Source organism: Pollicipes pollicipes, unplaced genomic scaffold (genome assembly GCF_011947565.3).
Source record: "Pollicipes pollicipes isolate AB1234 unplaced genomic scaffold, Ppol_2.1 Scaffold_6138;HRSCAF=7277_pilon_pilon_pilon, whole genome shotgun sequence".
NCBI classification, from domain to species: domain Eukaryota; kingdom Metazoa; phylum Arthropoda; class Thecostraca; order Pollicipedomorpha; family Pollicipedidae; genus Pollicipes; species Pollicipes pollicipes.
Window position 1 is genome coordinate 18,148,540 of NW_023596818.1, and position 22,145 is coordinate 18,170,684.

The 22,145-nt window shown below is 58.8% G+C and overlaps 1 long non-coding RNA gene across 1 annotated transcript; it reads right to left on the reverse strand.

The window, feature by feature from the left end:
• Positions 1-242: 242 nt before the first annotated feature.
• LOC119106415 (uncharacterized) lies at positions 243-16,032 on the reverse strand. The gene is made up of 2 exons (XR_005095133.1): positions 15,705-16,032; positions 243-1,366 (listed from the first exon to the last, which is right to left on the reverse strand). It is a non-coding gene; the product is annotated as an uncharacterized LOC119106415 (long non-coding RNA).
• Between the last annotated feature and the right edge of the window lie 6,113 nt (positions 16,033-22,145).

A 22,145-nucleotide genomic window follows, 5' to 3' on the forward strand; every position in this document is an offset into this window, starting at 1 on the left:
GGTTAACATGCATCAACAGATTTCGATCAAGTTCTTTTGATGAGGGCTATAGCCTACAAAAACTAGCCGATGCGTTTCGATAATCGTCGAAGCCGCAAACGCAACACTCAATGCATTGACAACTATTCAGCAGCGCTAACGCAACAATGAAGCGGTAACTGCATTGCTGAATCCAATGGTCTCCACAGCTTCAGTATTGATAACCCGTATAATTAATACATAAACTCCCGGAAAGATCGGTCTCATTTGACGTTAGTACTATGTATTTTTCACGACGTCTGCTCGAGAGCAAACGAGCGCATCACGAGAGCAAGCTCAAGCAGAGAACATATGACATATTCGCGAAACGTTTCCACTTCCGTCACAAAACTCACCCTCACGCCAGTCACTGATTAATCGCTGACCACGTCTTTTACACCGGTATTAAAACAGCCACACTGGTTACACACTCGGTAAGCACTTGCTAAACATGAGCGGGCTCCCTTTGTGACGGCCGACCAGGCTGTGCCAGCGAACGGGACAGCACGTCCCTTGCTGCAGCCTCGCCGACCGACCAGGTTGTGCCAGCGAGCGGGACAGTACGTCCCTTGCTGCAGCCTCGCCGACCGACCAGGTTGTCCCAGCGAGCGGGACAGCACTTCCCCCGCCGCAGCCTCGCCGGTCGCTGGAGCGGCCCGCGGAATTCGCACGCCGCTGTATTAGCACACGGCGACATTCCGTGGCGAAACACGCCTGTCACGTCGTTGAGTGTTCGCGCGGTAGAACGAAGCACCCTGTACCTACGTTCACTTTACCCACGCGGACGCCAGCCCCGACGGGACAGGTCTGCGACGACTTTTTACTTTCGTGGCACGCAGGTTCGACAGAGGAGCAGTTCTGGGCGGGCGCGCGAGACACGGGTCGTCGCACGTAACCACAGGTAATTAGACGTCGCCAGTTAGTGAAAGTTGAGGTCGGCACACGCTCTCGGGTCACGTACAGTGATTCGTCGGTAGATGCCGGTCCGACTCCTACAGATTGTGTAGCGACAGCGCGGTTAATCGCCCGCCTAATGTACCCTCGGTCAGGATGGATGGGGCGCGACATCTTACCACCCCGAGGCACAGCCGCCAACCTTCCCCGTCCACCGCTGTGGGAGCCCCCGAAGGATCCTGCGCCAACGCCGCGCGTGATTGGCGTTCTGCCGATAACAATCGCACGTGCGTTTATTGTTATTGGTTATGATTGGTCGGAGCACTGGCTCGAGGCTCGACGGGCAGCGAACGCCACAGCGTGACCTCCGGTGACCCCTGGCGGCAGACGAACCGAGTGGCGACCTCGTCCGACATCGGTGACCTCGGCAAGGTGAGAGCGGCGCGTCCGGGACCTGCAAGCAGAAGTAAAGCAGTCAAACGGTGCACCGGGAGATCTTGAGAGGCTGGAGCAGCGGCTCTTGATGACTCGCGATGGTTCGCTCGGGGCGTCAAATAAAACCCAGATGTTATGAGCGAGCGGAACCACGGGGCCGAGCAACACAACTGTTTGCAGATGACGTAAAGGCCGAGGATGCCAGGGAATAAGCATCACAATACTTGAAGTCAAGAAGTACGAGACCATTAAATATCAGGCGGGACATCCAGGCAGACCACACAACGGGGACACAACGATGCACATACAAAACATCATTTTAGCAATATAAAGGGATTTTGCGCGCATAATTCGACGTGCGTGATGTTCCCTGCCGGTGTCGTAAACAAAGCAGGAGGCCGACTACGAAACAGCCCGTAGACTATGTCCATACAATGAACAGATTTGTTGCAGGGGTCACTGCTCGGCACTTCACATTGATCAGGGATCTTCGCACAGATAACCAACACCTGGGTCAGGTGTCAGGAATCGGGTATGCTAAATTCGGCTGGTGCGTCCACCACATACAAGCATTGTTGCACCTATCATCTTGGGGTGTTGTAGCGTAGAGGTGGGCGCAAGGCAGACCAGTTGAGCCGTGGCCTAGGGCGGCTCCGCTATATTCAGATGAGCCAGGCGCAGCCCATGCCAACACCCACCTCCCAAACAGCCAGCGTTATCGCCCCTCTGCTGCGCGGCATGCATCATAAGAGCGCCCTTTGTCGAAGTGCGCTGGTGAAATACTTCAGGACAGTTCATTGACATTAAAGCCTGAGAATAAGCTAGCACAATTTCACCCGCGCATTTGAGCACAAACTAGCGGCACAGCCTGCATCGGCCCGTCCTGGGCACGCCTCTGTCCCTGTGCTGCTGGGCGGGGCAGCCAGCTGTTGGCAACAGACGGCAGCCGGATGTCAGATGTTGACGGCGGGACAACGGCGGGCTGGGAGACGGGGAGTGCATGCAAACGACAGGCTTCCGGCGGTCAAGGGCGGCCCGGCCCTGCAGCTTGGTCAGCTGCGGCACAGCCGGCGGCACGGGCTTCCAAAGGTCTCGAAACGATAGGCAAAGCATTTTGCCACAGAGGAAAAAATAAGAAATAGGTTGAGAGAGGAAGTAATGAATACATATCCTACCAGCACCTTTTAGTTTTTAATCGGGCAATAGGCGGAAAGGCCTTGGGCCAGGAGATGGGAGAGAGCATGTAGGGGAGCACGACAAGATAGCATAGAGAAAAGGGGAACGATAGGGAGAAGAAAAGTAGCAGGGTACAATAAGCAGGTTAACAGAAAAGACGATCCGTAAGGCAAGCCGGGAAAAATCCAGGGATTACACGCAGAGAAAAGAGCGTAACGAGACCCGAGGAGAGCGACGCGGTCGAGCTCTACACCAGCGGTGTGCGAGGGCAGCCTGTTCGCCTGGCAGACGTTCGGACCACGTCGATGATCGGGGGCCGCGGCGCTCTGTGCGCCGCCTCTCAGACGGGGGTCGGGAGCGAGTGCGCAGGGGCGAGGCCTTGAGAGGAGGGTGGCCGCGCCACCGCCGCCCACCGGCGCTGTCAGGGGGGGGGGGACCAGCCCGCCACCTGGGCCGCCATGGCCACCGCTGGTCGGGTGCTGGTCGGCTACCCTCGCTGGCCGCCGGTGTTCTGGGCTATGGCGTGATTGTCGTAAGGTCTGTAGTTCGGCCGATGGAGCTGCCGCCTGGCATCAGCGTATACTGAATTTCGCAACATTGATTTGCATGTGTACTTGCCGAGAACACAAATGCATTAAACAGTATAAGACAGGGCTTAGATGCTGGCCGGCTGGGGTCTAGGCGGGTTGCTAGGGTCAGCTTCACGATTGGTAAATGGTTAACAATCGTCTCGTGTTGACCCACATTCGTGACCTTGATTGGAGGCTGGGTCAAACGTGGCAGGCAATCTGAGCGGCGATGATCGGCCTGGCTCTGACAGCATTTAAGTACAAGGATAAATCAGGACGAGGAAGGCAGATGAGCGGGCGAAGACCTAGCCACACTACCCAGTGCCGAATGATGTGCGGCTGCGGGGGTGGGACCAAGAGGAGCAGAGGTCCACTCAATGTGACCGACATTGTCTGTTGAGTAACTCGAAGGCTGGCACCTGAGCCCATCACTAGCTGATGAATGTCATTAGCATGGGGGGGGGGGGGGGAGATTACCAGGGTGCAATGTACGCCGGCCAGCCGTTGCAGCGCTGTGTTCAACATCTGCGGTGTCACAACATCACTTCGTGATCGATCTCGGTTGTCCCTTGTGAAATTTTGACGATTGGTTACCACAACAAACTCGCTCGCGTGTGACGGGTTTAGACAGGGCCCACGTCGGCAGCCAGACGGCCACGGTCTCCTGCCCCGTCCCATGCGGGGTTTAGCAGTCTGTCTCCACGTCGGTAGCCAGACGGCCACGGTCTCCTGCCCCGTCCCACGCGGAGTTTATCAGTCTGTCTCCGCACGGTCACTCGCTGCACCCGGGTAACTCCGGCAGGCGTTTCTATGCACATATCTTACACCGCGCTTCGTTACATCGCACGTGGAACTAGCACTCTGAATAAAAGCAGCCTTGAGGAAAGGCACGTGAGTGATGGAAATCATCAAAGGAGACATGACCCACGCGCTGCCATTAGCTCTAATGGTAGGTGTAATCTCTACGAGAAATATATGGACTGAACATTCTGAGACGGGATAAACGTCAAACACACATTAAATGCTATATCGATCCAAGCTTGACCGGCGTCAAACGCTGCTTCTAATAGATGGCATGCAGTAAAATATGACCATGATATTACTGCTGCCCACTACGGACCGGCATTGGTTAATGTTTCCGAGACGTGACACACTGTAAATCTCGCTTGAAACAATGCTAATGTATGCAGAATTCAGATCACAACAAGCACCAGGCCAGTAAACGGTCGATTTATCCAATGCAAACACAATCGCGAACCTGTTTTTGCGGCGTGCGCCGATGTGGGTATTTGTACTGTTGAAAAAGGACCTCTTGGCGAGCGTGCCATAAATCGGATATGCAAACTAGACGAAGAGCACCATCAGGACAATCTCTCACTTTCAAAACAAGCTTCTAGCTGGAAAGACCCCGTGTGGTGCAACGAAACAAATCAGACTCTGTTCTAGACTATGGTCTTTCTTCGGCGCAAACCATCGCCACAGCTTTTCCAACGCAACCTGCTTTCATTCCTTGCAAAACTGTGAAACAACATCGTGTGCGGTCAATCTTCACCTCAACTATTTGTGAATCTTTTGCACCAGAATATAGCATGCCGGACGTGTAAGCAAATTACAGCCGCCTCACCACCACTCGTCGCTCTTCGCTGCAGGACCGCCTGGCTCGTCCTCCCCAGCAGTGACCCGCCGTTACCCTCGGTCGCTCGGCGGCACGCAGCCAGAGGAGGATGCGCGCCCATGCTCGCGGGCCAGGCACGTCACGGACGCGTCACGGGTGCGTCACGGGTGCGTGACGCCCCGCCCGACCGCGAAATCTGCGCGGTCGAGGTGACGACCCGCTGGGTTCGCACGCGGAACCTAACGGCGCTGGGCGCTCCGCTCGGCTGGCCGGCCGGTAGGGTGCGCTGGCGACGGTGCGTTATCATCGGGCTGGGGGGCTGGGAGACGGCTCAACACATGAAAGACGGCCACTTCGGATTGATGAACAATTTTGCAGACGGTGTTGCTGGTGGGATGGAAAATGGCATGGTTAAGGCTTAATGGCAAGCGTTAAGGCTGATCTCATTTTCAACGGGGCATCAGTGACCATTAGTGGTAATTGGTGGCGGACTTATTTGAGCCAATTGGGAGAGGTCGGGAGGCCATGTCACAGTCGTCAACGGGTCTCCAACCCCTTTCCGTCCAGGTGCTAGGACTGCACCACTGCGCTGCGCTGTCCCTGACTGTCGTGAACCGGCGGTGGACATTGCTTGCACACAGGGCGCCGTAGCGCGATAGCGTGCATCGTACACACCCGTCTCTTTTCGGAGAATGTACTTCCGTAGTCTCATCGGCTCGTCGCGGCGACAGCAGAGCAGCATGGCGTGACCACGAGTGGCTCTCCCCGGAAAGAGACGCAGAACGGTGTACACCTCGCCAAGCATCGTGATGTGCTGAACAATCTCCACACAGCGGAGCGAGGAATGCCGACACTCCCACCGGCTGCCCAAACCAACGCCACCGCACGGCCACCACGGCCGATATCGCAAGCTGCCTCCGCTCTGCGGCACGCAACCCGGCACTTACGCCTTTCCTACGCGCGAATCCGTAGCCACTGCAGTTTCTCCGGGGCCCGGTTAGGCGGTCCGCACTGGCGGTCTTGCGTGTTAAGTGGCCCAAAGCAGATTTTATTAGGGTGGCATCACGTGCGGACGACGCGGTGCGAGCCCGCTTGCTCCCAGGCCCGTGATGAGCTCAATTAGCCAGCGGGACGGCGAGCGCCGCGTCCGTCGCTTTCACTGGCGGCGGCAGCGAGGCCGCGCCGAAAAACGCATATTTTATCGGCCTATTGGTGAAGCTGGCCCTCGTCACCCCACAGCTGTCGATGCGCGCGCTCATACCTCGCCGCATAATACGGCGGCAGCGGATTCGCGTAGCGCCGCCGCCGCCCGGCGTAAACACACTTTCGGCGTGTCACTGTTTATAGGCCGGAAGGCGGGCCGAGGGGCCGGTGAAAACGCACCGCGCCGCCGCCGCCGCCGCCGCCGCCGGGGGCGAGGTCACGGGGTCGGGTCGCGCAGGCGGTTTCCTAACGCGGCGCCGATAGCGGCGGCCGGCCCGCGCCAGCCGAGGGCCCGCGCCAGCCGAGGGCCCGCGCCGGCCGAGCGCCTGCGCCGTTGCATAACATCACCATCGCAGCTATCAGACGCATCGGCAGGCGCCGCCGGCTGGCCGGCGCTCGGACGGTGGTGGGGAAACGCACCAGGGAGTGACGCCGCGCGCCGGCTGTCATGTGGGCACGGCGCGTCGCTAACCGCCGCGCATCCGAGATCAGAGGCTCGCGCCGTGGTGTCGCTGACTGGAGAATGACAGGGTCATGGCTCTGCGAGTCGGACGCTGGCAAAGCTCTTGGACGCTTTAAAGAGGAGTTATTGAGTTCGCAAACGAGCGGCGAGCTATTCTGCTAACACCGCCATCGTTTTCACAAGTGTAATTTTGTTGTCAGCAGTCAGTGTAGCATGAATGTACACGGTACACACGCAAATCATAGGTGCAAGAATAGCGACAGGATGTAGCCTGCCTGCACCTTGAATTTGCACGAGCGCTAGAGCATGCCATGCTAAAAGTGGCTTCGGCCCGGAAACAATGATTCCGCTGTTTTCACTTCTGCTAATTAGTTTAATGAAAGCAATGGAAGCATGGCAATAGGATCACCGGTGCGGATGGCCGTGGATGATGCTCATGTTTCGCTCAACCTCCCGCAGACACACCAGATCCTGATTAGACAAGGCCCGACCAGACGCGGCGAGACGCGCGACAACCCTGGGGACGAGGCGTCCATCGACGGCTGCCAAACACGCTCAGAGACAATGATCGGTGCTCGCTGTTGGCGCGACGGAAGGTGCTGATAACGCCGGACCTGTCAAGTTCAACGGCTACCGGACCATTCCAAGGCGACGGATGGCCCCAGGCCGGCTCGGATGCCTTGCTGTGTGGAGGGTGACTTTCAAGTGGGCGAGGGTCGACCGCTTTTAGGTGCCGACTGCTCCAAAGGTAAACTATACGGTAGCTAATTGTTAGCAAAGTAGCTTACCGTGGGCGTGCACGATTTTTGATGCAAGCAGTGGTAAGGGTGTACACGTTTCAGGCGTTGAGAAATCGATGAAGTATCTTGTGAAGTATCAATATCTTTGGAGTTCGGAGCGTAACAATCATGTTTTGCATCGCAATGACTAAATTCTCTGTACCGAATCCACCTACGTGCACGCGCCTCTGAGCATCTTGACGGTGTGGCGGGGCTCATCTAGCGTCGAGTGTGTGTGACCTGCGGCCCAGTGGCAGCGGCCACAGCAGCCGGCCGCCGGCAAACAGCGCAGGGCGCAACAGGAGGGTCGCAAAAACTATGTCCAGTCATCGATCTGCGCTTCGACCTGCGATCACCGGGAGCCGACCCAAGCCCTGCTAACGGATTACATGTCAGGCTGACATGACAACTGACATGACGAACTGAGTCCGAGTCGTTCGACTGACTTTGCCGGGAGTGGGCAGTCGGAGGAAGGGCCTGGGGCAGGTGAGTCAAGGCCAGATGGTGTTTCTTCAGATACCCAATTATGCTGCACCGCAGTCTGCCCAAGGCATTCGGCTCTTTCAGAGACGACCGCTCATCCCGGCGACTGGCCTGCCCGGCGTGCGTGTCGCACTCTCCCGCAGCTGCAGCCTCACCGTGCTCGCTGTCGCCACAAAGAGGCGGCGAGTACGTGCCGGCAACCGATCGTCCTGCAGCGGCGACGCCGTCATCGCCGCCTTTTTGCCGGCCGCCGCGGCCAACAAAGCGCGCCGGTGTATCGCTAATGAGCCGCAGCCGCGGACGGCCTTGTGGGGCCGCGGCCGGCCTTCTGGGTCGCGCCGTCCGAGACATCTGCCAGTCACTGCCCACATCGTGGACGCGGCGAGCGCGGCCGGTCCCCGGCCCTAGTTATCATCCCAATAGGTCTGCCGAGGCCAGAGGTGTCGTCTAAACGGGCCGGCGTGTCCCTGGGTGTCATCACGCGGGTCAGCTGCAGTTTTGGCACTGAGGAACCGTAGTCCTTGTTGACAACAGGCCTATCGCAGCCCTTAATTCTTGCGTTGACCGGCCGGCGGCAACTAGGACGACTAGGGCAACTAGGACAACTAGGACCCAGTTACCGTGCCATGCGCATGTCAAGCGTGACAATGGAATACAATTTCTGGGCCTGATATTACAATGACTTTTTAAATTAATCTAAATCACTTGAGCAGGTATTTTTCCCAAGCTTCCTATGCTTGTCCACAAACTGTGCTTTAAAAAGCTTGAGCTTCATCAATCAATAATGCGTCAAGCAATCCACAAAAAGCTGCTCTTCATTCCTTTTGTCTATGTAGGAACGCACCAACGTAGACATTTAACGATGGTTGTGAGAACAGCCTGCACTGCCACTCGTGGGATATGTTCACCGCAGCAGGTTAATCAAGCATACTAACACCCCATGCTTGCACATGACTAGGCAAAGTCGCAGCAGAGCAGCACCGGGCGCCTTAGTGCAAGTCTCAAACCGCCCGAATACATTTCAGCCAAGGATGCCAAACATCCTGGTCGAGCAGAATAGCTAAACAGCGGAGGGCGCAGAATTACGCTTTAGTGGCCAATCAGACCCTCAGGCCACACGGTGGAGGCGGCTCGAACGTACCAAGTGGGCGATTATCGATTCAATAGCTTTGTTTTGTTGGTAACGTGACGAGTGCGTTTGCGAGGCGAGCATGTTGAGCTGAATTTATTATTTCGGAGGCGGCAGCCAGCTGAGGGTGCCACACAATAACGCATCCAGCTCTGTTCATCATTAGAGCGGCGAATGGAATGCGCCATTAATAGAAGCAGGAGAGTGAATTTATCTCCTCTAACTCCCGCTTAGAGGAATTGGAAACAACTTAAGGCGACGTGTGGTCATCTTTTTTCAATTTCCTAACGAGAAAATTACCTCCTCATTATTCTCCATGTCCATCGCAATTGTCTGGGTAATAGGGCGTGATCATAATCAATATTGGTGTGGAGGTTAACTCTCAAAATTGTTTAATGAAACGCGTGACCATATAAGACCGTCTGAATCATCTCGCACTGTGCGTGGGCGCAAATGGGTCTTCGTCGTCTTACCCGCCAAACGTGTGAACGATTAAACTTTAGTGATCAGGGCCACCCGAACATTAACAAAATGTCACGCATACGCTGGAGCGTCACGCGGCTGGAAATGCTCACCGATCACATGATACCCGCGTCTCTCACCGAAAGCAGCTGCGAAGGTCAGCGCGTTTCCTTGACCGGTCTGATCCCGTCCGATGCGCTCCGATCGCTTCCTTCAGTTCGCGCCATTTCCCGCGGCTCCCGCCACCGCCGGCCGGCGCGCCGGGCATCGGCCCACATCACAACACCAGTGACCTTGGTCGGCCGACGCAACAGGTGGTCGCCAATGTCAGGCAGCACGTGCGACAAAAGCGCAGCGCCACCGCGCAGCGCTCATCGCTAGCGGAACGTCGTCACCGTCGCCGCGTTTTTCGCGTTGGAATTGGCGGGTCGGGCGCGGCGCGATCGCGCAATTTGGCGCGAACTGCGGGCGAGGCGGGCAGACGTGGAAGGCGGTGCGGCAGCGTGGAGGTCACAGGAGCGCCCCGCGCGCGGGAGGAGCCTTCTAATCGCTCCGCCGGCGACAGTCGGCGGCCCTGTCCCAGCTGGGGAGAACGAGGCCGTTTGCCCGGAATTCTGGGGACGTTTCGAGATCGTCGTGCCTGATGCCGGTCCGAGCAATGGCAGTGCCGTCACAAGACTCGGAAATGCTCCTCAGATCAGCCCGGTCGCCCAGACCCAGCATGGCCCATTCGCACTCGGGATCGGAATTTTATCGCTGCCCGAAACAAGTACTCGGTCGTTGGTCCTTCTCAGATTGCCTTGTACAAAGATCAATTCGAGATACACGCGTCCTGGAGTGCTCCGTATCCCTGTGTAATGAGGCTCCATGGGATCACATAGATTTCATCGCTGTGACCGAACTTCTTGGAAACCAGTGTTACTCCGAAACGCTGTGATGCAGTCGCCGGTGATCGTGCCTCAGTCGACTTATGTAGTCTCCGCAGGGGGCTGCAAGAACCAATAAGTCTTTCTCAGCAGGCGACCACGGCTTCAAATTCGTCGCGGGAAGCATTTGATTTCCGTAGAATGCAAAATTAATTGACCACCCCTGCAGTGAAACGCACGATTCTTCGGTACGTGTCTTCGCGAGCTGGCACGAAATTTGAGTTATCACCAGGCAAACATCACCACACGGGCGAATGAATTATAACTACGAGCCAACTACTGAGAAAAGCTCTTCACCGCATGCTTCGGTATAAACGGCCGCCTCCTCGCGTCCATCGGTAGCACGACGTCGGTGCGCCAGTCGGCGCCCCATGAACCCTGCCCCGACACGTGCGTCACTCTGCGCACTACACGCCGCGACCTTGTCCGTATCTTCCCGGGACCACCCCCATGCCTCCCACGCAGGGAGGAGTTCTCTTCCACGCGGTGAGCGGTGAGAGCACCTCCCTCGTCATATGCGGGACATTTTTCCTCTCATGCGAGTAGGAACTCCCCTGCTATACGCAGCGGTCTCATACGGGGCGCACGTTCCTCACATACGGGAACACATACTCTCCCCTTCAATGTGGGAAACAGCTCGCACCTCCACGTATGGAAGCCTCCCTTGCAGCGAGAGGAGCACCACATGGTTAGCCTCATCCCCCCCCCCCTAGCCCCACACACGTTTGGAGGCACCTCCCCTGTGGCCGCCGCTGAGTGCGCCCCTGTCCGTCTGCCGCGCTGCACCCATTCACACACGTACTCGGCTCGCGGAGGTCGGCGCCGTCACGGTCCACCCCACGCCCCTCACCGACGGGACGCCGACGCCCGGTCGTGCAGAGTTCGGCGGCGGAGGCGCCGGCGGCACCGCGCCGCGCCGACAGGCATCCTCCGCCGCGGCATGACATAGAGCTCGACATTGCCGGATTCATTACCTGACACGCCCGCGCCGCGTCTGCCGGCGGCGCGGTGACTCGGCGCGTTCGTCGCCGCTGCGCCGGAACAGTCGCCGTGCAGGGGCGCGCGCTCGGCGCCCGGTGCTGTCGGACGGAACAGCAGCGGAACGCGCAAAACGGCGTTAGCCAAGTGGTGCTTCCTATCGTCATCATGGCGAGGTCTTTTTGCGGGTGTTTTGCTATCAGAAGATTGATGCAGCGTTTGATACATCGGTGATAGATGGTGTTGGTGTTATAGATGTTAAAAGAAAGAGAAAGAGCGGTTCGGTCTTTAGCTCGGTTGCAGCCATTTGTGTTTGCACTAATGTTTTCGCTTTAAGATGTCATCTGTTTTTCTTTTCAATTTTTCACTTTTCCATTTGACGAATCCTCTCCATAATAATACCGATACCATTTCAAGCCGCATAATGTCTCGTGCAGTCTTAGAAACAAAAATATATTTACATGTATCCCTACGCGAGCCTGTGCTGTGAGCAGGCGCCGTCGGGTGTTGTTCCGAGTTCGTGCCACGACGAACAATCACGTCTGCAGCGTCGCTGCCGAAGGAGGTGGTCCTGCTCGCGAGACAATGCGATGGCGAGCTCTTGTGACACGCAAGCGCCCTGGGGGTGTCGCCCAGCCGGATGCGGCGCGTGCTGCGGCCGCGAAGGTCACGGTGGCGTGCGAGGTCACTGCCGCGCCACATAACAGGGCCGCGTCTGTCACTACCGGCCAATGGCGCCACGCCCCCTTCCGCCCTCCACTGAGGGGCCTCGGCGGGGCCTCAGCTGGAAAAGAGACGGCGCGCGGACCTCGGACGCGGAAACCATGCTCGAAGCACGCCACCCTACCCTGTCTGGCCTCCCCAGCATATGAAAGAGTTCGGCGGGCTGGCTTCGCGACGAGGTCATAGATGAACGATAATACGATTACTCGAGAGGCCGATGAAAACGGTAATGAGAGGGGTGACACACGGCAGGGTTTTAGATGAACTGTTCCTTTTCTGAAAGAATGTCGCCAAAGGAGAGGATTTGACGTGAGGATGCATCGGCCTTTCAAAAGCTTGGGTGCTTTCACAAATTCTTGTTATACGTGTTGCGAAACATTGCTTAAAAAATGTTGCTGGGTGAGCTGCCTGCTGATTTATATCCCGAGCATTTCAAGCCTTGGTTACTTGCCTCCCACGACTGGTTTGCGATAGAAGCGACAGTTTTGAGTTAGGGTTAGAGTTATAAAGTTTTGCTAGAAATATGTGTTTGACTGCTTGTGAAATTGCATATGTTTCGAACCAATGTGTCGAGACACTTTAAGTATTTTACCCCTATGCCTTCGTGATAACGGCTACTGACTCCAGACAGTGCCCATGACCTCAGCTGTTTTGTCTAGACTAGTGCAAAGCAACACCCGAACCTGTCTCTAAGTCTGCAGGGACAGCACTCGCCCCGCAGAAAGTCAAGATCGGTACGGCCGCCCGTCCCGCGGGTTCACTGACCACGAGCACCCACCGGGCCAGGAGCGGGGGAGAGTGGGGCGGGACGAATGACCGCGCTCTCAGGTCATGATCACTGCTCCGGAGAAACGGTCGAGTCATGAGCTCTGATGCACTCTGGACCAGTACTTCTGCGTCACTGCCGCGCGAGGAGGCCGAGGCACCGCTCCGCGCTGTCGTAGTTGGGAATCCTTAGCACCGGGACCTCCGGCGTTGGTCAGTGCCCGTGAAGGAGGACTGCAGTAAGATGCCCTTGGCGGTGACGGGTTTGTGTCTTTGTGTGGTTGGCGCCCTGGTGTAAGGATCACCGGGCTGTGTAAGGGCATTCCAATCTGGAACCCATTGTCTTGCGTGACTCTTAAGGTTCGCGTGCAGATATGCCATTTATTTTCCATGGCATTAGTTACAACGTGCGAGGCAGATTTTAGGCTCTGACAACATCAGATTAGCTCAGACTGCGTTGAATGCTTGTGTTTCGACACACGCCTCAGCACGTGGATGGAATCCTAACTGCGATGTATATGGCCCAATACCGAGTCTGTTAAGCATGAGACTGATAGGTTGCCGGCATTCCTTTCATTGAGAAGTGTGCTTTGGTGCAATCGTGCCAGTTGCAAAATCAGCGTCTACCATGTCGGACTCTGGAGCCAGACTTCGCACTAATAAAGGGGCAGTCACGAAAGATAATGTCAGGTGGTTTTGACGCACCGACATCTCGGCGAGGTTGCCCCGGTAATTCAGGTCAAGTACCTGTTAGGAATCTGTACACAATGGAGGCGCGAGACAGCCCCATATTAGAACCTCGGCACCGACGCCCGACTCCCACGCCCCTGTGCGCCATCTCTCGCGCCCAGCGAGCGATGCCCTGCGCATCTCGGGGCATCGCTCGCGCACACGCACCCCACCCTGCGCCGCATTCGCCGCGGTGTCGCGCCGGGGGCGCCTTTGTCGCGCCGCCGACAGCGACGGGCGCTGCCTTGACCGCGCCGTATACGGCCAGAGGAAAGGCCGCGGCGGGGTCAGCGGCGGCGCCTCCGCCCTCGCCGGCTGCGCGTAAGGTGACGACACCGCGCGCGCCGGCCAGCGCACTTGGGAGGCCCGGCGAGGCAGCGGTCATGCGCCCTCTGACGTCGAGGTGAGCCAGCTGGTCTCCAGCGGTGGGAAATGATCAGGCGGGCCTGGCGCTGCGGGCGTCAGAAGCTCACACTTAGGAGCCGACGCGAGAAAAAGGGTGCTGATCCAGTGCGCGAGGGGAAACTTGAACGAATTCAGTCACTGAAGTGAGCTGTATTGGTTCTCCGGTGCCTGGTGGAGTTTGGATGGTGACCACATGAACGCTCAGTTAGTGTCGTAGTATCCGCCAATTTGTGCACGCGTTACCACGCCACGAGTCGGCACAGCGGACAGGCGCTGAAGTCTCCGCCAAGCCTGCCCGCTAAGATAAGCCTGCACCCCTCGTCGTCCACCTTCTGAGCCTGTGTTGGCACCACTGCTGTTGACCTGGGGTCATCCCGCGTCCCCCGCGCCGGCGGCGCCGTTCACTTTCACTGCGGCGGGGCCGGCGCGCCGCCGAGTGCGTGGCGAGGGCGCACCGGGCGCGCCTGGCCGGCACAGAAGGAATGCTCAAACGCCGTGACGCAACATCGAACGGCGCGGCCGGGAAAACAAGGCGCTGTGGTGATGGACGGCTCACTGGGCCTTCCAGGGGCTGGAAGCCCGAGGCATGAGAAAAAGGGGGAGAGGGAGAGCTCAGCGGGTCAGGGTGGGCGGGTGCGGGAAGGGAACACGATGGGTCGAGGTCTAAAGACTTCCTCTGAGAGAAGAATGTGGCGTCATGGGGCAAGAGTCCGGGCGTGAAAAAGGGAAGAATGGAAAACTGCTGACAAATAATCGGCACGTACTTTAGCATCCCCAAATTGTATTCCCCCGGTCCGCTGCCTGCTCGCGACAAGTGCAAACAAAGTCAGCGCTGCTATTTGTATGGGTCGGCTCGGCGGACAAGCGAGTTCGGATGCGCTCCCACGACCCCGCCACGGGTTTTTGTCCGCTGCCGTTCGCAATATCGTGAGATCTCCGGGCGGCGTCGCCGTGATACATCCCCCTGCCAGCGCGCTCTGAGCCCGGCGCGTCCGCAGTGGCGCGTCCCATTTCTCCGCGTCACCGGGGCACGATGGGAGGTCACGCACGGCGGGGGAGCGGCCGGGAAGGTCACTCCCCCGCCCTGGGCGGTCTGGCCTGCTGAATGGGCAGCGAAGCAGGTCAGGCCGCCGCCCGGCTCAGACGTTTCACTGTCAGCGAGTCACCAGCGCCGGCTGCGGGATGGCCGCACTGGCTTCTAAAGATGTCAGTGGTGGTCTTCATCGAGGGGACGTGAGCCCGTGGGTGAAAAACAGCGGGGGATTTGCTATTGTCGGCAACGACAAGGAATGGACTGGCCTTTGGCGCCCGTCCATCTTTGCTCTAGCATTCTGGGTGCATCGTTTGAAAGGACATACCTTAAGATAAGTCTGTGGTTTTTTTGGGTGAAATGTTGCAGAATATTTAGCTAAGGTGATTATGCACCAGCTGCGTTGACTAAAATGCAAAAATAATGTGCGCCTATGACAAACGGCGGCATCTTGAATAATATTGTGAGCAATTAATTCGGGTCTCGTAGCATAGTATGTAAGCACACACTTTTACTGAGCCAGCTATAGCATGTTGTGTTTCTTCTAGACGTTATCACTGTATCGATAACGCAGTTGTGACAGTCACTAAATGGTGTTTTTTTACGGCTGGCAGGTTTTGTACAGCCGCACTTAAGACAACAGGAGTCCTCTGCGATAAAGCGTAGAACCTGTCCTCACCTCCTCCACATGTCTGATTATGTGGCAGGTGAGCAGCAGGTTCGGCTACGCATCAAATTAACTCCACCGCTTGTGATGACACAGCTCATTAGCAGCCGAAATGCTGCCAAAAATCGTCAGGAGGGCGCAGGCACTCCGGGAGGTCAAATTCCGGAGCTAATTGATACCCTGCCAACTGAGCGGAGAAAGAGAACACCCACGGAATCCTGTCGCTCCAGCCTGCTCCCGCTCCCTCAGCCTCACCTTGTTTCGTAGATCCGGTTACCGCACCGTCTTCTCCTTGCTTCTGAAGAAGCCGGCCGCGCGGGCGTCCTTAGGCATGCTGACCGAGCGCGCCACGGGCCGGCGCTGTTTGGCCTCGCGCTCCCCCAGCAGCGAGTCCCGCGAGCCGCGCCGCTGCCGCTGTGGCGGCCGCGGCGGCCGCCCGTTCGCCTGGCCTGTCTGGTTCTCGTAGACGATCTCCTTCTCCCGCTGGTGTTTGGGCCGGAACGGCGCGACGAGCGAGAACGAGCGCGCTACCTTGCGCCGTTCGCGCGCCGGGAGCGGCGCGGCGGTCAGATCGCCGCGGCTGCCGGCGCGCGCGCCCAGCTCGCCGGCCTCCGGCGGCGGGATGTCGGCCACGGTGGTGGCGTGGAGGAAGACGGAGCGGCCGGAGCCGCTGCTGACGCGGCTGGCGCCGTGGCCGGCGTCGCTGCTGTTGACGGAGGATGCGAGGCTCTGCGGCGGCGGGCCGGCGGCGCTGCCGTGGCGGCGCACCGGCCGCCTCGCCGCCTCGCCGCCCGCCGTGCCGTCACTCTCGCCGAAGTAGCGCTGCGAGAAGCTGGGGGTGCGGCCGGCCGGCCGGCGCGGCGGCTCGCGGCTGCCAGAGCGGCTGTCGCGGCTGCCGGAGCGGGCCTCGCGGCGTCCGGCCGCCGGCCGCTGGGCCCGGCTGGCTCGGGGCCCGCGTCACCGCGCGGCCCGAGGGTCCCCCGCCGCCGCCCCCGCTGGGTTCCGCCTTCTTCGCCTCGGCATGCTTCCGTGACTTGAAGTCGAGTCGGCTGAGCGTGGACGAGAGCCAGCCCTTCTTCTTGACCTTGTCTGGGCCTCGCTCGGGCGATGCGGACCGCTCGCGTGACACGCGCCGGGGCCGGCCGTCGTCCTCGCTCGACAGCGACGTCCGCTGGCGGTCCTGCAAGGGCACAGCTTTGTTGCACGGTGTGACCGAACGTTGCGGCGGCTGGGGTGCGTGACCCCAGCCAGTGGCCACACGCGATACCACACACGACACTCGCTCCTGGGTGTAGCAGCGGTTGTACAGATATCTTCCCAAAGTGGGTAAGTCAACGGCCGACGTTATTTGTAGAGTTATTTACAGCATTTCGCGATAGGGTGAAGTTACGCACTCACGGGAAGTGAGTAAGCCACGGGCCGCTCCACTCCCCAGCTCATAAGCCTGTGTCGGGACGTGTCATAATTGCGTTACGACACGGTCGGCGTGACAGCTATCAGGCAGGTCGTTACACCTCGTGGCCGATCCAGTCCTTACGCAAGGGCCACATGCTTTACCATACCGAACAAACACCTCCCCATTCCAGTTTAAGCGTCTTCGAACGGTAGGTTGCAGAGGGGCTGCGCACATTCTACCCAGCTTTATTTCCAGTACGCTGCAGCGTCTCAAGGTCACATTGAATGGGATTCCTGGCCGACGCTACTCACGCTAAGCACGCCCCGCCCCGGAACGTCCGGACAACCAATCGCGTGTGAGTGCCAAACCGGAATGGATCGTCCGCTCAAAAGGCGTTGCGCCGTTTGGAGCTTGTCCCAGAAGTGAAAACAACGGTCGTCGGCGCGACGCCGCCATCTTGCATGACGTTTACTCGGGACCGTGGCAAGCCCGCTGGAAACAATTGCGCCAGGCCTCCGAGAATTGGATAGGAAATCCCAGGCTTTAGGTCCCTGGCAGGGGCGGTCGGAATCAAAGCACAATACACAGAAGCAGATGGGCCACCACTCTTCGCCTCACCTACCCCGGGCAGTCAGGCCACCACTTTCCACCTCACCTACCCGGGTAGACCGGTCACCACTCTTCACCCCACCTAACCGGGAAAAGACCGGCCACCACTCTCCACCCCACCTACCCGGGCAGACCGGTCACCACTCTTCACTCCATCTACCCGGGAAAAGACCGGCCACCACTCTCCACCCTACCTACCCGGGAAGACCGGCCACCACTTTCCACCCCACCCACCCGGGCAGACCGGCCACCACTCTCCACCCTACCTACCCCGGCAGACCGGCCACCACTCTCCACCCCACCTACCCGGGTGGCGTGAAGGTCGTTGTTAAGATTGGTGGTGCTTCGCTTGGCGGCCTTCTCGGACTTCTGGTGCCGCGTGGTGACCTGGTCTTCCTCGTCCAGTGAAGACCAGACGCCCTGCAGGCGGAGGGCCGTCAGCCGTTGTGAGTGCGAGCGCAGATGCCTATCGTGGACGTCTGTGTTGCCCAGTCGGCATCGCCGCAATCGCGGTCATCCAACCAGCGACCTTTGACGCATTGTTTCCCGACGGCTCGTTTTTAGCTGAGCGACACGGGCCACGTCAGTACAGGCGCACACGCCCTGGGACGTGAAAGCTTCTTGACGCTTGTCATACTGCCGGTCTGAGGGCTTAAAAACAATTCGAATAAAAGCACGTGAACATGCTCTAGAAAAACCAGACCGACCCCTACCACAACCAAAACGGGGTCAACCACTACCGGGCCGTCACCGAAGTTCACAGTGGCAGGGCTGTAGCATGCGGGCGACAGATCACCCCCAGAGCAGTCGTCTGCACGCGACGGCCACGGGGGAGGGGGGTTGGCCGCAGCAGCGGCAGCGGGCTGGCAGGCAGCAGCGTGTCGGCGTGAGCGGACGGGCCGCGGCCACAGCAGCGCTGGGGGTCCGGCAACAGGCGGGGACGGGAGCTGCCGGATGCCCTGCACGGCGAGGGGCGTTTTATGGGCACATGAGGCTGATTAGAGCTTCCTGTCGCACTGAAGTTTCCCGCTGCTCGCCTGCTACCGCTGTGCACTGCACGGAGAAACGCTGGAAGATGGGAGCGTGCTAGCGTATTCATATAGGGGATCGCAGAACGTGGGAGAAAAAGGGAAAACGTGGCCAGGAAGAGAGGCACAGGCAGAGGAGAAAAGTGACGGAACAGAAAAGCATGAAAATATTGAACGGAGCAAGACGATGGAAATAAACGGAAAGAAGATAACGAGGGCAGGGCTCATTAGAAAATTGTAGTGAGGATAATTGCGCTAAAATTGCAGAGAAAGAAAGAAAAGGAGGAGACAGACAGAGAGAGACAGATAGAGAAAAGAAGAGAGAGAGAGAGAGAGAGAGAGAGGGAGAAAGAGAGAGAGAGAGAGAGAGAGAGAGAGAGAGAGAGAGAGAGATAGAGAGAGAGAGAGAGAGAGAGAGAGAGAGAGAGAGAGAGAGAGAGAGAGAGAGAGAGAGAGCAAGAAAGAGAGAGGGAGAGCGAGGTTGCTGGCGGCTGAAGACGATGCGTACTTCCTTCGCTTGGCACGCAAACCTCGCTGAGCGCAGGGGTGGAGCTCGTGCAGACAGTGTGTGTGTTAGTATCGGCCAGACCACGGCACGGGGAGGCATTCCAGGCCTCAGATATAGCCACTTGACTAATGAGGCCCCCCAATGGTCGTCGTTAAACTGCGACTTCATGTCGTGGGCGCTGGGAAAGACTGATGGGCGTCATGAGCCTGAGTGACTGTCAGAGGCTCATTTCTGGTCTTGTAGGCGGTTGAAAAATGTCAGCCTGTAATCGTGGGATCAAGGCTGATCAGCAGCGATAGAGGAACCTATCTTGACCCCGCACGTGAGTGATTGTTCGGTGCCACTACAAATGCTATGCGAGGACGTTTGCGAAATGCCTCGGATTTGGGTCGATGACGTGTTTTCGTGCGCTTCAAAGTGAGCGCACCCAAACATCCAGAAGTGTTTATTAACCGTGAATGACGAAAACTGTCGAGGCTTGGGTTATGTCCCGTGGTCTTTTGCTTGTAGCTACGCCATGCCATATAGCAAGGGCTGCGCTTTCGCATCGGAATTTGAAATAAAGCAACAGCGAAACTGCACTAATTTTCGCAGCCCCGATACCGTGGCGTACTACATCGCTCAAGAAAATCTAACCGAAGTCAGCGGCGTTCGATACCTCAGCAGCCACGAGCGTGCACCAGTGACGCGGCCGCTGCGCGGGAGCATGTCCACCAACGGCTCCGCACGGAGGGCGCTCTGCCGTGTGCGGCGGGCGCCTGGGGCGGCTGCTTTGTTGTCGGCCAGCGAGGCGCGGGAGTGGCCGGCGGCTCCACTGACAGGTACGGCCGCTCGGGGCAGCCCAGTGTCATGGCGACCGCCCACTGGCCGTCACGGGCTCGGAGGCTGCGCCCCGGCCGAGCGCGGGCCCCGCCGAATGGGCGGAGGGCGACGGTGTTGTGGAGCGTGGGCGCGTGTCAGTGTCTAGTGTCTGCGACGTGTTGTTATGCAGGCTCTATTCTGTGTGAGGTGTACGGCGGACGGCTGACGAAACCGACCTCAGCGAGAGAAATTCTGTCATCACCAACATTTTTCGTCACCTTTAACCCCCCCCCCCCCGCCCAGATAGCGTCGTTTGCAAGGAAATGGAAGGCGTTTGATGATTAGTCGCAATACCTATCGTGAATATCGCCATAGAAAAATTCCGGATTGTGTCTGGCTCGCCAGGAGTCACGTGAAGACGTAACTTTCAGAAGATTCCCATAGTATATTCAAAGTGAACAGGACTATCAGATATTTCCCATCACCTTAGCTCGCCCAGCCGCCACCAGATTCCAAAAAAGCACACCGGCCGTCCAAAGTAGCATCCCAATCAGCCTGGCTGCAAGGCGCTCTCAGACTGCGCGCCTCGCACGCTCCGATCAGCGATAGCCCCGTGCGAGGCGCCACGAAATCTATCAACAGCGCGCTCCCGCGACAAACAGCCGACACGCGTCCGACGGGTCCCGCGCACGCGGTGTCGCAACTTGTCGGGCGCAGCCTGCGCGCCCGGTGGATCCGGAAAGCCCTCGTGCGGCTGTGACCAGTGCCTGTCGCACGGGCCGATCGTGGCCTGGTGTACCGGCGGCGCCGACGGCGTTCTGTCCGCGCGGGCCAGTCACGGGGTCACCTCGAACAATGGGAGTGAGTTTTTTTGCCGCTGCGTGGACGCTGAGGCCGCCAACGTTTAACCACTAAAGCACCGACAAACAGGCGCTCTGAGCTGGTTCTGGTGAGCGGTATGTGGGCGTGCAGGAACCGGCACTGGTCTGGGATGCAGAGCGTGTGACCCAATTGTGCCAGGTACTGGTCCCGCAGTGTACTCGAGGGCTATGAACTCAACGCAGACCGGTCGGATTGAATTGTTTCACAAAGCGGTTGGCTTTTTTGGGTCATGCTCACCACAACCTTTCGCATTATGTATCATTGTGTCCATGCAAGACGGCCGGTCATAAAGAATAACGACCTGAACTGGTCTTGACTTCAAATTTTGTCCAGCGCGGGCGAGGGAGCCGTTGGTGCAAACACGTTTAGTCAGATATTTTGCGGATAAACTGATCATGGAAACCGGTGGTACCAAAGCGTGGAAAAATTGACTGAGCCGATGTACCCAAGGAATGTACCAAAGTAACACGATTCCATTAAGCCGTTCGCATTTGAAAGCTAATGTAGCAGCGGCAACCCCGCACCACAGCTGTTATTACAGCACCTTGCCATATCTGAGCCACCCATGCGCAGGGCATGAAGTCAGCACGACGTGCACTACTCACGTGCAGGTCCTTGTCATAGCTCTGCTGGCCGGGGGAGATCCTGCGACCGTCCCTGCGTTCGGACGGCTCGGGCCGTCCGTTCTCCAGGAAGTGGGAGAGGAACTTCTCGCGCTGGCGCAGCATCCTCTCCTGCTTGAGCCGGTGACCGTCCTGGATGTCGATCTGCACCACCTCGTGTGCGCGCGCCTCCGGCGGCGGGCTGGCCGAGGCGGCGTCGTCGCTGCCGCGGTACTCGACGTACTTGGCGAGGCGCACGTCGGACGGCTCGTCGCGGGTGTCGTCGTAGATGAACTTGATCTTGATCTTCTTCTTCTTGTCGCCGTGGGTGCCGCGGCCGGGCGAGCCGCCGGTGCGCTCTCGCTCCTGCCGGCGGCGCGCCTTCTCCAGCGTGCCCGTGGCGGCGGCCCTGACCTCGTCGCGGGTCACGCGCCCGTTGACCTCCGGGCGCGCGCGGCGCTCGGCTGAGGGCTCGCGCGAGCGCGTGCGCCGCGGCGCCTCGAGGGCAGCCACGCGCCGCGACGCGACCTCGGAGACGTAGCGGCCGTGCTCGGCACCGTACCGGTCCTCCTCCATGGCGCCGTACCGTCCGCTCTCGTCCATGCCGTAGAAGTAGCGGTCGGGCGAACTGCTCTTGCTGCGGAGGGCGCGCAGCGGCGGCGGCGGCGTCGGCTCGTGGCTCTGGCTGCGCCGCCGTTCGGTGGGCGAGCCGTCGCCGGCGCTGGACGTGTGACTGCCGCTGACAGAGAGCCGGATAACGTTGTCGGTGGGCCGGCGTGGAACGCTGTAGTGCTGCTGCAGTGCGCCGCCGCGCGGCGCCACGTAGTGCGGTGGCTCAGCCGGTGGCGGCGGCCTCGGCGGCGGCGGCTC